Here is a 16,579-nt window from a genome sequence, read left to right as displayed (position 1 = left end):
TCCAATTGGTTCATTTAATACCTTCTCCATATTTTCAGTTAAGGGATTTGCATTGATTTTCTGCAAGTATGCATCAATCTTTTCTTTGTCCACCACATGACCTTTAAACAACTTGGCATAATATTTATAAAATTCTCTTTTGATTCCTTCCTGGTCAACAATTTCCTTGCCTCCTGAAATAATTTTATTAATAATTTTATTCTCTCTTTTTCTTTTCATTTGCCAAGCCAAGTATTTTCCAGGCTTATTTGCTCCTTCAAAAGATTTTTGTTGAAGCCTTTTTAGAGTCCATTCCACTTTTTTGTTTAACAAATGTCTCAATTGACTTTTTTTCGATGCCCTTTCCACCAGGTACAGAGGGATAGGTTTGTTTCCCCGTTTGTAGTTAAACCAATGGCAGACGCGGACGAGGCATGTTTGGAGAAACTTTTGGTGGATGCAAGTCCAACTATCTCTAGACAGATAGCCAAATTTTGCAATTATCTTGTGAAGTTCCATACTAAGAAACAAGAAACTGCATGTCTTGTATGATCTCTTGGAATTTTAGTTTATAAATGTTTTTATATACTCTGATTTAAAGGATTTATATAAATTGGAACTGACTTGAATTTTAAAATTGGTTCAATTATATTTTAGTTATCTTGGATTGTATATGAACATATGAACATATGAAGCTGCCTTATACTGAATCAGACCTTTGGTCCATCAAAGTCAGTATTGTCTTCTCAGACCGGCAGCGGCTCTCCGGGGTCTCAAGCTGAGGTTTTTCACACCTATTTGCCTGGACCCTTTTTTGGAGATGCCAGGGATTGAACCTGGGACCTTCTGCTTCCCAAGCAGATGCTCTACCACTGAGCCACCGTCCCTCCCCTATAGGTGGGGAAATGCTTATGTATTTTATTGTATTTTATGTTTTTATAGGAGGGTATTTTATACTATCTTAGGTATTTTAGGAGGGTTTTATATGATGTGTTATAGTTTTTATATTGGTCTATGACTGTAATAAAGTTCATTCATTCATTGACTTTGTAATATTGTAATCTCCCTTATAATTTTCTTTTTCCCAGGCCACTTTTTAAGCTCCTTCTCCTTCTTTCCAATCTCTTTTTGTAAGTCTATCATTTGTTTCTCTTTGGCTTTTTTATCTTTATTGTTCAATGTAATTAGGATGCCCCTCATTACCGCTTTATATGCATCCCACACCGTTTGAAATTGAATGCCCTCACTTTCATTTATTTGAAAAGAAGATTTAATCTCCTTTTCCATAGACTCTACTACCACCTTTTTCTGCAGCAAATCTTCATTTATCCGCCATCTTAAAGTCTTTTTTGTGGGTTTTGCAGACCACATTAATGGATTGTGGTCTGCCCCTATTTTAGGAAGAATCTCTTTTTTTTTCCACTATAAGTCCCAGATTTTTCCATAACATATCAATTCTTGAGAAAGAATTATGACTTGCTGAAAAGAAAGTGTAGTCCCATTCTTTAGGGTTGAATTTCCTCCATACGCCCTCCAGACTTTCTTGTTTAACTAGTTCAAAAAATGACTTTGGAAGTTTTCCTTCATTATTTTTTTCCCCAGATCTATCCAAAATATTCTTAACCGTTCCATTAAAATCTCCCATTAACATAATTTGCTCATATGTCACTTGATCTAATTGTTGCATAATGTCCTTAAAAAAGAGTCTTTTGCTCCATTTGGGGCATACAATCCCAATAACAGAGTTCTTTTATGGTTCAACATCACTTCCACCGCAATAAATCTACCATCATCATCTTTAAAAATCAGCTTTGGGTCTAGTTCTTGCTTCACATGAAAAAAAACCAGGTTTTAAATGGGGCATCCACACTTCTGTGACTACCAGCTAAGATTAAAAAGGGTACAAATATATGAACATTAATCAGTATAAGATAGGCCCTGGAATTTATGGGTGCCTACGGGGTCTGTGTGAATATTCTCAAACCACTATTTTTCTCTGTAGAAATCTGAATCTTCAATGCCAGAATTGTTGTTTTCAAAAATGTGATTTAGGTATCTTGATTTTTGAGTAAATTTTTGTTTTGAGTAAAATTTTGTTTTGATGAGTGTTTGTTGTTGCTCAAGTATTGGTAGCAATGTGTATTTCAGCTAAAACAACAGTTGTTAGTGTTTAAGGTATCAAACTGATGCATAGGCTATTGTCACAAAATCTAATACCACAATAAATATGTTGATCTTTATAATTCATTTTAGTTATAGGTGTAATGGTTGGTGGTGGTGGAAAGTGCCACCAAGTCACAGCTGACTTCTAGTGACCTCATAGGATTTTGAAGGCAAGAGACAGTTAGAGGTGGTTTGCCATTGCCTACCTCCATGTTGTTAGTGCCCCTGCTGTTCCTTGGTGGTTTCTCATCCAAATACTGGTCAGGGATGGCCATGCTTAGCTTCTGATATCTGATGAGACTGAGCTAGCCTGGGCTATCCAGGTCACAGTGGTATAATGATTAGTATGATATAATGGTTAGATTGGGGAGACCTGGGTTTTGGCTCCAGTCTAATAAAACTCACTTAGTAACCTTGAGCAATATGTTTGTCTTACATACAGCCCTCACAGGACTCGTGTTAGGAGAGGGGCTGTTGCTCATTTGTAGAGCATCTGCTTTATATATGGAAGAACCCAGGTACAATACCTGGCATCTCCAGCTGAAAGGATCTAATAGTAAGCGGTATGCAAAACCTCATCCTGAGACACTGGAGAGCCACTGCCAGTCTGAATAGGCAATTTGAACCTTGATAGGCTCAGAATCTGCCTCAATATAAATCAGTTTCATGTGTTTGTATGTTATGATAAGGTGGAGGAGAGAAAAACTTGTAAATCTTGTTGAGGTCTTTAGAGACAGGGTGTGGTAAAGCTGTGATTGATGGATAGTTAAAGCAGGCCCTTAAAAGCTTTCCTAAGCTCAAAATACAAAATTTAAAATGTTTTGATTCTGAATGCATGTGAAATTCCATTTCAGTGTTTACAGTGTATAACTGATAGACATCAGGCTAAAAAACACCCTGAGTATAGTACATGCAGACTTGACTATCTCTAATCAGTAAAACATTTTATGATGAGCAACTCAGTACAAACTTGCCTTTAGTATGTACTGAGTTTGTACTAAAACATTTCTCTTGTTTATGCCTAGCACATACACGTCTATGTTAATTTTGCTGATTCTTGCTCTTTTTTATCATCAGATGTGAAGGACAGAAGATCTGTGATACCTGTTTCTGTACTTCAGTTTGAAACAGATATGGTTTCTGTCATCCTCCTACTGATTCTTGTCTCTAGTTTACAGGATCATGCTAAGGTCAGTTTTTACAGTGTTTAAAAATCTTGTTAAATGTTTTAGACAACAGGAAAAGCAATTCCTGAATATATCGCTGTCTTTTCTTCACCAGAAAAAAACAAATGCTTTCTTCTGAGAGATACTTTTCAAAATGTGTGAAGCTGCACAAGCTAGAAGTGTGGATGTTTTCTAGGACTGTACTAATAAAATGACTTATTACATGTTGACTTGAAGAGCACAAATTCAGGGGGGAAAGGTCTACCTAAGATCACAAATAGAGAAAAAGTTAACTGGGAGATTTTAGGAGCATGTATGAACCTGCTTAGTTTTGAGTCCAATTACTGATTCCTCTAGTTTTGCATTGCCTACTTGGGTTCATAGGGTCTCTTTAGAGTAGGGTTGCCAGGTCTGTGTTTGAAAATACCTGGAGACTTTAGGGGTGGAGCTGAGAGAGTCCACCCTTCAAAGTAGCCATTTTCTCCAGGGAAGCTGATCTCTGCCACCTGGAGATCAGTTGTAAAAGTGGAAGATCTCCAGACTCCAGGCTCCACCTGGAGGCTGGCAACCCTACTTTAGGGTCTTACAGAAGTGAGAGCTTTCCCAGCTCCTAACACCTTCATCATCATCATCATCATCATCATCATCATCATCATCATCATCATCATCATCATCATCATCATCATCATCATCATCATCATCTTATTTATATCCCGCCTTCCCCACCTTTCAAGTGGAGATACCAAGGACTGAACCTGGAATCTTCTGTATGCAAATTTTTATCTTTACTGCTGTGACAAGCTTCTCCCTTACATGTGTTAATTGAAGCAGAATACTGTGTTTTGCTGTGGTCAGACAGAAGACTTACGGGGCTGGTGGTGAAAGGGGAGACTTTTGCCATGGCTTACTCAAATGTTTCTGCAGCAGCAGCTGGAATATGTCTAATTTTATTCATGAACCATTGAGTTTATGCCTCTGGAATATAAATAGCAGAGGTAAAGCATTTTCTCAGAAGAGTTCCAGTTTGATCTTTGTTTGCATTACTCCAGATACCACATCTCAATTATTTCCCTCAAGTTTTGCAAACGTAATCCTCTGGCCATTTCAACCCATATCCGCATATTCTTCCTTTTCTTCAAATCTTCTCTATCTGGTTAGTTTTTAATTTTCTTATGGTGCTTTATTTCAATAGTGATGATAATATGCGAATACAGTTGGCAAAAGTTGCTCCTGATGCTGTGAAACAGCTTTTTGCAAAGTTCACTGTCCTCTAAAGTTACAGCATGAAGGTTTTATAAGTGTGGCTATTTTTCGAAATGAGCTGGAATTCTGCAATGACTTATCAATGTGTCTCCTTCTAGCTAAGAAGTAAAAATTTCCTATGACTGATATTTAAATATGGTCACACAAGGCTGTCTGAAGAAATAATTGCGGGAAGGAGAGGTGGGCCATTAATTATAACTGAGGATCACCTGACGGCTTGAGTATTGCAACTCAGCCCACCCAACATATTCTTTTACATAGTGCTAAAAAGAAGCAATGGGAAACAGTGGTGAGTTTGACCTATGGGCAATTTATGGCATTGTATGGGATAATATATTTCAGAGCTAACTAGAAAGAAAATGCTTCTATTTGTCCATTTAGCAATGACAGACTGTATATGCAGATTATAATATTATAGCAATCTAAAACAGATGAAAGCCTGAGGCCACAGTTCAGACTTTTTGCACAGAATCTGCCTTGTCCATATCTTGCAAACATTGCACAAGCTACATCATTAGAGCAGAACAGGTAGTATTTGCCTGAGCTGTCAGGAGACTTTCCCCTGCAACAATGCAGAGAGTCCAGGCCTGGCAGCCAGAGCCTGTTGTTCTCTTACTAGGAGTGATCCACTGGCTCAGAGATCACTCTAAACCTCTTGTTGACTAGTAGGAAGTGTGTGTGTGGGTTCATTTTTTTAAAAAAATCAGTGAATTTAGGATTCTAGGAGTCCACAGGTGCTCCCATTTGACCCTTGCTCCCAAAGACACACATATGATCATGTGTTGTATAAGTGCTCATGCAACTTTAAAACCCCCTTGGGTAGCTCATATGTAATCATAACATCTAAAAGATTCTTGGTAAATGGTACCTTTCCTCCTGAAGCTGTAAACTGCTGACCTGGTTATTCTGTATTCATCAAGTGCATTTTTTCTGCTCTTCCTCCAAGGAGTTCAGGATGGCATACATGATTTTTCCTTCCTCATTTTACCATCACAACCACATTGTGAGGTACACTGAGAAAGTCTGACTGACACAAGGCTGGCCAGCAAACTGAATGGAAATTTGAACCTCAGTTTCTCTGGTCTCAGCCCAGTACCCTAACTACTACATCATGCTGGTTATTGCTTTCATTTTGTGCTTGTCTGATTATTCTAATGTTGGCAAAGTGAAGGAGAATGAGAAGGATTTCTACAGCAAGAGGAACTAAATGTCAACATGTCTACCCAGAGCAGAGTACTTGCTACAAATATAACAATCTCAGTGGCAAACCTTTCCTTGAACAGGTGGTTGAAAAGGTGCTGATTCACTGATTCACAGTAAGCATGAAAGTATATTGTGCTGTTTTGAAAGCACATTTCCTGCACATAGTTACCCCCTTCTTTACTAATATAGATCTTAACAGATGTATTCTATATGGAAGAGTCATTTAGGCTGAATTCAGACAGCCAATTTGGGCTGACACAGGAATAGCCCACATCTGGATTTAAATAGTATGTTCAAATGCACAGATCTGGGTCCCACCTCGCTTCCGCCCTTACCTCGTCCTCCACTGTCACTCTGCTGCTTCAAAAAGCTACCAAGTAGTAAGTGGAACCAAATAATTGATGAACTTTTGGGGCACCTTTCCCGGCCATCCAAACCACCAGAGAGCACCAGGGAAGCGTCACTCATGTGCTTGAACAGTGTGACTGCTCCTCCGGGGTGCATGCAGCCCGTTCCTGTTCTGGCAGTGGCTGTGTGCTGTCTGACTGCCCCTGGGGCGCTTTCCACTAAACCGGATTTCTTTTTATATGGGAGGCTGCTGCCACCATGGACAGAGCTTGCATATCCCTTGAGGTCACTTAAAACACAATATATTTCAATTATAATACTTCATACATTTAGTTGTGAGTCATCAAGCATTGAGATACTCAAGGACAGACACTTGTACATGTGACTCACGTGTTCTGATAGTTATCACAACATTTCTTTCTTAGTGTACTGGGTAGATGAAGTAGATATTGTGAGAAATGTTTACGATGATTAAGAAGATAAAGTGAGTCATTAAGCTTGACAGGTGGCATTGACAAAAGTGTATTTTATTTACTTGTTTTTTTAGCCAGAAATTAAAAACATAATGTTCTATTTTTTATTTAACACCCTCCCCATTTAGAATTAAGATAGTGAGGAGACACTGATGCTTAATTTCTCAGAGGACATTGGTGAATTAATGGCCCAACAACCCAGACTAGTCTAGCACTGAAACATCTCTGTAAGAACAAATACAGTGAAATGTTCAAGGATCATTTCAGCAAAACTTAGGTTTCAGCACAAGAGACCAGCTATATAGTTCTGCCAGTAATAAGGAAGACCTAGCTGAGACTGTGAGTGTAAAAATGCGTCATTTGGAATGGATATTTTTTTTAAAAAAATGAACAAAAAGTGGAAAACAAGAAAGAGAAAGGAAACACAATGAAAGAAAATCTACTGTGTCTGAGTAAGAATATTCTTAGAGTCTGACTCAGCTTCTCTCCCCCCCCCCCTCCACAAATTGGCTTATTTGAATAATTGTATCTATATCTGTTGAGACTCTTGAGGACAACAGAATGTATACCATGTGCTGTTCCTTGTGTTGGCAGATAATGTCTGAGCAAATGTTTCTGAGGGTGGAATTGCCATATCAGGCTTTCTGGCATTCTTGGTTAATTTTCAAACCATATTTATGTCCCTTTTAAGATCTCCGTTTTACAGGCTGTTAATACATAGCAGCTGACTGAAATTCCCTGCTTTTTATTAACCAACAGTTTAATTATGTAATAAGTTTTGATGTTCCAGGAATTCAGTGGCTATTACAGTGTACTCTAGTCAATGAGAGAAACCTTCAACTTGTGGTCATGCCAGTGTGGTTTGGTACTGTATTGTTATATCTTACTTACTCTGATCAGTCTATTAAGACAAATCAAGGCCCTGCTATGTCCTTGCTTTCACCCCATCTAGTTTGATTAGATTTCTCTGCATAAGAAAGATAAATGGGATTTGGCTCACCTTTTTATAAATCCACACAATCCCACTGATGCCCTGAATAACCTCCCATTGATACAATGACTTGTGGCTTCAATATAATATATGCAAAGCTGTTCTTGAGTTGGTTAAAGGGCATAGTGTAATTGCTGATCAGTTAACTTATTTATTGTTCTTAGGAGTATTGCAGCCAATTTTAGGAAGAGCTGAACTCTCATTATACTAGCTATGTGGTTAGAAGTAGGTTTTGAACATACCCTTGGGCTTCATTCATAGGTTTCTGTATATGTTATAGAGAAGTGCAGTACAAGATCAGTGTGTGCAATTATTTTCCTAAATTATATTATAAATTAAATTATATTCTGAATTATATTCAGAAACAGCCCCTTTCCTCTGTACTTAGTGTGCTATGGAAAGCAAGTGAGTAGTATAACAATAGTTTATCTGAATGGTACTGTGGTTGGCATGTTTCTTGCTCCTTGTCCTTTCTCAGTCCTGTCTTGGCATTGAGGAGGGATCTGTGGCAGCGTCTGTCTTTTTACAGTGCACTGTGTTTGTGCAGTGTGTGCACATGAGAGTGAGAGATCTATGTCATTAGTGTATCCAGCATTAGCTGATAAGCTAATTAGTAATTATACTTTTGAATTACTGGGTAAATGGTGTCCCTGATCCTGTCGGCATGAGCAGGATTTTGTACTTAGCATTGCCACTCTTCCCATCTGACTCCCAGTTTTTGCTCTTTTCTGGTTCAAGGAAGTCATTGCACTGTCCTTCAAGTCACAATACTCTGAGTAGCTATACTGGTTTGGTGCTGCAACATCTAAAATCTGGAGCTTTGTGTAGAAGCCTGAAATAAAAATGTTATTTGTGAAATGATCAGGCTTTATTTACAAAATTTATATGCTGTCACTTCAGAGATCTGTTTGAGGTGGCATATAAATCACCATGTTTTGTAATGCTTTAAGAATGGGTTGGTAAAAATGCTGATGGGTCAGATTAAAGAGATCCTTAGCATACATATTTTGACATGTCTATAGTATTTTGCTCATGGAAAGTAACATGTTATTTAACTGGTCTTGTACAACATTGCTAAAATCATTCTGGAATGGTAGAAACATGTACTGTTACACTGTCAATTTTACCAGGACATTCAGAACACATGCACTGCCTCAATTCTGTCCAAACATCCAAGTAGATACAATGATTTTTATACTTCTCCTTGCCAACTGTTTTAACAAAACTATCCTTAAGGTAGCAAGATTCTGTGCTCTGGCATGCTCAACAAGCCATAAGAACATTATTATTATTTATTTATTATTATTTTCAATTTATAGCCCACCCTTTCCCAAATGGGCTCTGAGCGGGTAACAAAAGTCAATAATACGTTAAAATCATATATATATTGTATATTGTTTTATTATATATATATATAATAAAACAATATACAATCTAAAAGCAATATACAGTAAAAACAAACTCCAGTTCTGCAGTTAGTGGTATCAGTTGCCTCCACTCCTTCCATACATCCCCCAGCTGGTATAAGATAAGTGAGTCAACAGAGTTATTTCATCAGGGTCCCTGCCAGCAGGGAGGCCATAGAATAACAACATGGCCTAGTATTTTATTTCTATTAATTGTATGTTTTCTCTACAGAATTTTATGTATGCAGTGTATATTATGTACTGTGGATATTCTCGATTGCTAATCTTGGATCATAATAATAAACTAAAACTATTAAACTGGACCTTTCATTGTTGAACACAGCAGATAGATTTCTCAAACACTGGTAGTGATTTAATGCTCTAAGACAGGGGTGTCAAACTCATTTGTTATGAGGGCCGGGTCTGACATAGACCTTGTCGAGCTGGACTGTGTTGGGCTGGACCATGTGTGTACCCTTGATCTTAAATGATTAAGTAGCAGAGATATAGACTTTGTAAAGGATATGGACAAACAAGAGATTTTTTTTAAAAAAAAATCTTAAAACATGCTTAAAACATTAGCACTCACTGGTCTTAAAGGTGCTTTCTTAGTATTTCTCCCATGAGATCCAGGGAACTGGGCAAAGGAAGCTCTTTCCTTTCTTCCCCAGGGAACCAGGAAGGGGAGAAGCCTCAGCCAATAGAAAGAAGATAGGCTTGGTGTAGTGGCTCTGCTGTGTGATTGAGAGAGCCTGGCAAAGCAAATTCTGCCTCCCCCCCAATCCTCCCAAGGGGGGAGTCTCAGCCAATGGAGAAAATAGAGGCTTTGCTCTGTAGCTCCTGTGTGATGGAGCAAGCCTTGCAAAGCATGCTGTTATGCAGAAGGAAGCAAGTGAGAGGGAGAAGGAAGCAGATGACAGCCAGTTGCTCAGGGGCCTGATAGCAGCCTTCTGGGGGCCTGATTTGGCCCCCAGGCTGCCTGTTCAACACCCCTGCTCTAAAGCCATGTTTTTAAAGAAGTCTTGGGTCAATGTATGAAGAAGTCTTCCTTTCTCTTCTTCTTTCCTTTGGTTTAATTATGAAAAGGTGGTTGATCGTTAATGAGATATAAGTGCTAGAGGCTGAGACGCTTTTGCTCACGACTCATAGCCATTTTCATCCTGCTTTTATTTCCTCTCACCAGATGCTGGCAATTTGTGCCAAATGTTATCTGATCTGGCTTTTACATTTCTGTTTTGAAATGTATATTATGCTAATGTAGCAAATGAGCTCGGATAAAAACTCCTGCTCCTGCTGTCACATGTTAGCAACCGCATTCATTTTACCTCAGCAAGCTTAGAATAGGAACCAGATTACTAATATGTGTGCATATCACTGCATACTTTTTCTTGAGTCAACAACAAATTGCACTAGCCAAAGTTCACGGAAAATGAAAAGGTCAGTGGATTAGTGGTTTTTATGAGTGTGGGTGATGGTAATTCATTTTGATTCAAGCTGTTTTTTCAGCACAGGGGTAGATTTAAAAAAAAAATGAAATCCTTCTTAGCATAATTGCCAGATCTAATTATATGAGAGATAATTTTGAAATACGTTTATTTACCTGTTTCTTCATGGCTGTGCCACTATTAGCTATTGAGATGCCCTCTACTGAGAGAACTATTGACATTACCCAGGTGCCCACAAATTGTGGCAGGGCTTGGTAGGCAACAATGATTCTGTACTAACCAGTGTAAAGTCCAATCCTATCTTATACAGTTAAGTGAAACAATAATTCCTAGACTAACTGGACCTTGTTTTAAATGTGTTAATAGAAGGGAAAAAAAGATGATGATTTTGGATTTATATCCCGCCCTATACTCTGAATCTCAGAGAGGTCGCAATCTCCTCTACCTTTCCCCTCCCCCCCCCACAACAAACACCCTGTGAGGTAGATGGGGCTGAGAGTGCTTTTACAGCAGCTGCCCTTTCAACGTCAGCTTCTGTGAAAGCTATGGCTGACCCAAGGCCATCTCAGTAGGTGCAAGTGGAGGAGTGGGGAATCAGAGTCCACGCACTTAACCACTACACAAAACTGGCTCTCAAAAAACAGGAAAACAGTACATTTGGCTTAATTTTTATTTTGTTCTGTTTTTTTGGGAGGGGGAGCAGGATAAATAATATGAATTTTGGACTGGAAGAAACAGGGAGAAATTACCAGGATGAAAACAAGTGCTTTTGTGGAAAGCTGATGTTATCCATATAATGTTGGCATGTTTTCCTATAGTTTTCTGTTAATACTAGTACATTATCTGGATGAGGACTAAGAATTTTTCATAAATGTTGGACAAAACCCCAAAGGGACACAAGAAAATATTTTGAAAGTACATAAGGCCCCTCAAAGTGAATGAATATTCTAATACAAAATTGATAGAAGTAATTACTTCTTCCTAAAAAGGTATAACTGGACAGGCCCAGAGCATATGTTCAAGAGACATATCATAGGGTTGCCACATCTGTGTTGGGAAATACCTGGAGACTTTGGAAGTGGATCTGGAAGAGGGCAGAGTTCAGGGAGGGAAGGGGCCTCAGCATGGTACAATCCCATGCAGTCCAACCTTAAAAGCAATCATTTTCTCCAAGGGAGATGATCTCTGCCCTTTGGAGATCAGTGTCATGGGTGCTGGGGACCCTTCAGAGGAAGTTGAGTCTGATGAGGAAACTGTGCCCCTGCCACCTGCACCAGTGCCCCTGCCTCCTGCTGGAGAAGATCCCAGCCCCCCTGCCTCGCCCTCTCGGGTGGCTCGTGTGCGTGACCGCCTCCGGCAGGACCTCAGGGATCGGAGGAGGGCGGCACGCTCACAAGCAAGACGCTCCCTGAGCCCTGAGTTCTGAGAGGATTCTGGCCCTTCTAAGAGCAAGGATGCTTGAGTGGTAACAGGATCCTGGCTGCCTCCCTGAGCCAGCAATTAGCCCAAACGGGCAACAGCCAGCAGAGGGCTATATAGCTGTGGGCTTGGGAGGAAGCTTTGTGGAAGCAACTAGTCATCTCCCTGACATTCTAGCATCCACTCCGGCTTGACTTTGGTTCCTGACTCCCTGACTTTGGCTTTGGACTTCTGGACTCCCTGACCTCGGCTTCTGGACCTCAGACCTGCGATACTTCTACAGTGATTTGGATTTGGCGCCTCGGACCCTCCTGCTTACTGGCTACAGACCTCGGACTGCCTCTGGACTTTGCCTGACCCGGCCCCAGCCGTGACAATCAGTTGTAAAAGCGGGGAAGCTCCAGGCCCCACCTGGAGGCTGGCAACCCTAACAGAACTAGCAATTTACTTAATCTTTTACTAACAAGGCCGTGTTGTGTCCAATATATCCTAACTTAATTTTTTTGCTGAATAAATTTCACCTTGAGATCCATATAAACAACAAATAAAATTCAGGGCCATAACCTATTGCTTTGGCAAACCAGGATAATCTAACTCTTTATTCCATTCATTCCTGAGACTCTATTATATTTATACATTTTTAATATGTCTCTCGTACAAGGTATAAAAAGCCCCAATATGATCAGGAAAACAACTGCATGACCAAAATATGACATAGGCAGATGGAGTTCAAAATATACTGATTAATTTATTACAATAGGGAAATCAGAATATAGAAGGCATTGTAAGGTGATAAACATGACATTTCAGAAGCTATAGCAAAAGGCAATAACTGAAGAAAAATACAACATGCCTACCCTACAAAGACTCAGACTTGCTTACAAAGTCATAGACCACTTTCTAAAATGTTTTTGGCTAAATGTCTAAACCCTGCTGGGGAAAGCAGCTACATGTAGTAGCTAAGTCCCTCTGCTCAGTGCTCCCTCTGTACAGCTAATTCATAAACAAAATACCTAAGTCTATTTAAACTTCTCAGCGGATTCTAAAGGATAGGTGGTGAGTTTATCCATTAACTAGTGACAGAGAGAACAGAAATGTTTCTGTCAGAGAGAGAGAAAGAATTATTTTATTTGGAACTCCCTCTTAAACCCAAGAATCTCAAACTACCTGAAACAGGGTTAACCCGTCTCTTGGGATATTTCCCTTACTCCCCTCACAATTGTCTAACCTACTATTTCCTTAAGGCTTCTTCCTTGTAATCAATCTACATATTCCCAGTAGAGATCATGGAACCAAATCAGGATGGAGAGTTCTCAGTTTTTCTCATAGTAGGCTTCCTTAATTAAACCACCGTCTGAGCCGTCATAGTGTACCTCAAATTAAAAAGGAAATGATAAACATTTTCTTAACTTTTCCTAATGAAAAAGTAGCTGGAAGAAGGATCAAAAGGAGAACACCACAAAGAACAACCTGTGTGGGATTTTAAAAGATGAAATGTCCCAGAGTTCAACAGGGATACTTCCCCAGGAAGAAGTACAGGAAACTGTCATCTAGGCTTCCATCTTTTTGAAACTTGGAGGGGGTGTTTTGAGGAGAGGCATGCTGCAAATTTGGCGTTTCTGTCTCAAAAAACACCCCCCCAGAGCCCCAGATACCCACGGATCAATTCTCCATTATACCCTATGGGAATTGGTTTCCATAGGGAATAATGCCCAGTAGACATTTCCCTCCCCCCCTCCCGCTTTCTGATGACCCTGAAGCAGGGGGAGGGCCTCCAGACAGGGGGTCCCCTGCCCCCTCCTGGGGATTGGCAACCCTATTTGTGGTTCTGCCTACCACACAGTGTCAGAATTCCAAAGGTGCTTGCAGGTTCAAAAAGAGTACCCCAGATCTATAATAATAATTTAGTTTCTCATTGCTGGTGACAGAAAAATCTAGCCTGCTAGATTATTTAAAGCTGCTGTTTGGAAGGTGTGGTAGGTCATCGAGAGACAGATTTCATTTTTCCACACTTTTGAATAGTTTTGACAGTTACTTTGGGCCTGAAAAAGAGAGATTTGTGCTGTTTGAAAAGGAAGTGCTGGTTGTTTTGCACTGAACAGAAAATAGAAAAGTCTTTTGTTCTATGGAATGTTTGTGAGTGCCTTCTGTGTTGCATGGATACTCACACACGTGTGTATAACACCCTTCAGTACTAATGAGATAAAGCTGGATAAATAATCCCCTGTGCTTTGGTTTAAATGAGAAAATAGTGCTTTAAAACATGTGTTTGTATTGGCTTCTACATAAAATATTTTAATAAACTGGATGTGGATGTGTCTTTTAGTTAAACTGGAAGCTGTGAAAAAGAAACAAATCAGCCCAGATTCAAATAATATGATACAGGATTTCTCCCCCCCCCCCCCTCGTTATAGTTAATAATGGATCCAAATCCCTTGGCTGCAAGCCTGCTCACAGGAAATCAGATTCCTTCAAGTGGCTACAAACTAAGGATTTATAGAAAGACAGTGAGAAATAGAATCAGCAATTTCCCCCAGATGGCATGCTTCTGATTCTTGCAAAACCCCAGTATTTTTGGTTAAGAAGAATATACCCAAATTGCTTCAAATATGAAATGCTTGAGGCCTTTATAGAGCCTTAGAATTGCCAGCAAATGAAACTGTGGACCAATGAAATTAAATTAAAGACCAGTGGGAGGGGGGGAAGGCCTACCTAGTTTATTTACCTTTTGGCTAGTAAACTGAGAAGAAAAATAGTTGCACAGTACATGCATGTGCAACAAGAAACAGTTTGACACAGTGACAAGCATATCTTTTTGGTTTGCCATTTACACTTGCAGCCTTGGTAAAAGACTTGTAACCCAGTGGTGGAGAAAATAGCTGAAGAGAGCTGGTGGATAACAAGGGGCAGAAGCTGAGGCTAGTTTCTACAGACATTGTATGAGGGTGTGCTCACTCATGCTTGTGTGTGCCTGATGGGAAGAGTGGCTGTGAGGTTTATGTATGGTATGGTGGAGAGTTCACAGAGTTTTAGGAGAGCATTTGTCTTTGGTGTTCTTCTGGGTGATACTCATAAAGAGTAATGTGTAAACAAATAATGTATGGTGCACTTTTTTCTGTAGTAATGTGGTTATTTAAATCCGTTAAAAGTTTGAGCAACCAGACATTTCCCCTTTGTTATCTTTCCTAATTTCTTAAAACAGCCTTGAATTAGGGCTGTGCCAGATGTGTTGGTGTGCTTCATGTGCATTCTATAAAAATAATTCAGTAGACTTGCGTGAGCAGACGACACTGACTGCAGCTCTGCATGTGGGTGCCATGAGTAGTGTGGATCAGCTCTTGCACTAAATAAAGGAATAATGTAGAGATGGCAACTGACTGTTTCCTATGCTGTCCCTAGGGTTGCCAAGTCCAATTCAAGAAATATCTGGGGACTTTGGGGGTGGAGCCAGGAGACTTTGGGGGTGGAGCCAGGAGACATTGGGGGCGGAGCCAGGAACAAGGGTGTGACAAGCATAATTGAACTCCAAGAGAGTTCTGGCCATCACATTTAAAGGGACAGCACGCCTTTTTAAAATGTCTTCCTTTCATAGGAAATAATGGATAGGGGCACCTTCTTTTGGGGCTCATAGAATTGGACCCCCTGGTCCAATCGTTTTGAAACTTGGGGAGTAATTTGGGGAGAGGCACTAGATACTGTATTGAAAATTTGGTGCCTCTACCTCAAAAAACAGCTCCCCCAGAGCCCCCGAAACCTCCAGAACAATTTCCCATTATACCCTATGAGAATCGATCTCTACATAAGGAATAATGAAGATGTTTCCCTCTCTCCGCACCCCCCTCCCCCCCCCCCCGTTTCTGGCTAGTCAGCTCTGAAGAGGGGATTGGCCTCCCTACTCACGAGTTGCTGCCACAGGATGTGCAAAAGCACATGGTCCTGGGGCTTCCCCTCCTCCCCGTTTCTGGCTAGTCGGCTCTGAAGGGGGGATTGGCCTCCCTACTCACGAGTTGCTGCCACAGGAGGTGCAAAAGCACATGGTCCTGGGGCTTCCCCTCCTCCCCGTTTCTGGCTACTCGCTCTGAAGGGAGGATTGGCCTCCCTACTCATGAGTTGCTGCCACCGGAGGTGCAAAGGCACATGGTCCTGGGGCTTCCCCTCCTCCCCGTTTCTGGCTAGTCGCTCTGAAGGGGGGATTGGCCTCCCTACTCACCAGTTGCTGCCACCGGAGGTGCAAAAGCACATGGTCCTGGGGCTTCCCCTCCTCCCCGTTTCTGGCTGCCACCAGAGGTGCAAAGGCACGTGGTCCTGGGGCTTCCCCTCCCCCTCTGCCAGCCAGCTGATTGGGGCCGGAAGCAGCCTGGGAAAACGGAAGAAAGGCTGCTGCGATCCGGCTGGGTGGGAAGGGAAGGGCAAGGAGAGAAGCTGCTGGGATCGGAGTCTGGGTGGGAAGGGTGGCCATTCCACTCCCCCTCCCCCTCCTCCCGCTTTCCAGATTGTTGGCCAACGGGGGGAGCAGGCTCCAAATCGGGGGTCCCCCGCCCAGGCGGGAGATTTGGGAAGCCTAGCTGTCCCTCATTTTTGTGAGTCTATGATGTCTTTGGCATATATTAGATTTACTCTTTTAAACTCTTGCTAAAACAGTATGGCATTGATATCCATTGGATTTGCTTTTGTCCCCTTTGTGGTGTTTCTTTTTTCATGAGCAACTGGTCTACAGAGGTGC

The 16,579-nt window shown here is 40.8% G+C and overlaps 1 protein-coding gene across 1 annotated transcript in view; it reads left to right on the top strand.

Annotated features, from left to right (window-relative positions):
• The window catches only part of THRB (thyroid hormone receptor beta), a 259,087-nt gene that overhangs the window by 76,555 nt on the left and 165,953 nt on the right, over positions 1 to 16,579 (top strand). The window contains exon 2 of the mRNA XM_060248793.1: positions 3,220 to 3,332. The gene's annotated coding sequence lies outside the window, so the exon portion shown is untranslated. The remainder of the gene's footprint in view (positions 1 to 3,219; positions 3,333 to 16,579) is intronic.

This window comes from Heteronotia binoei, chromosome 10 (genome assembly GCF_032191835.1).
Source record: "Heteronotia binoei isolate CCM8104 ecotype False Entrance Well chromosome 10, APGP_CSIRO_Hbin_v1, whole genome shotgun sequence".
Taxonomy (NCBI): domain Eukaryota; kingdom Metazoa; phylum Chordata; class Lepidosauria; order Squamata; family Gekkonidae; genus Heteronotia; species Heteronotia binoei.
This window is presented reverse-complemented; position numbering and strand designations above follow the sequence as displayed.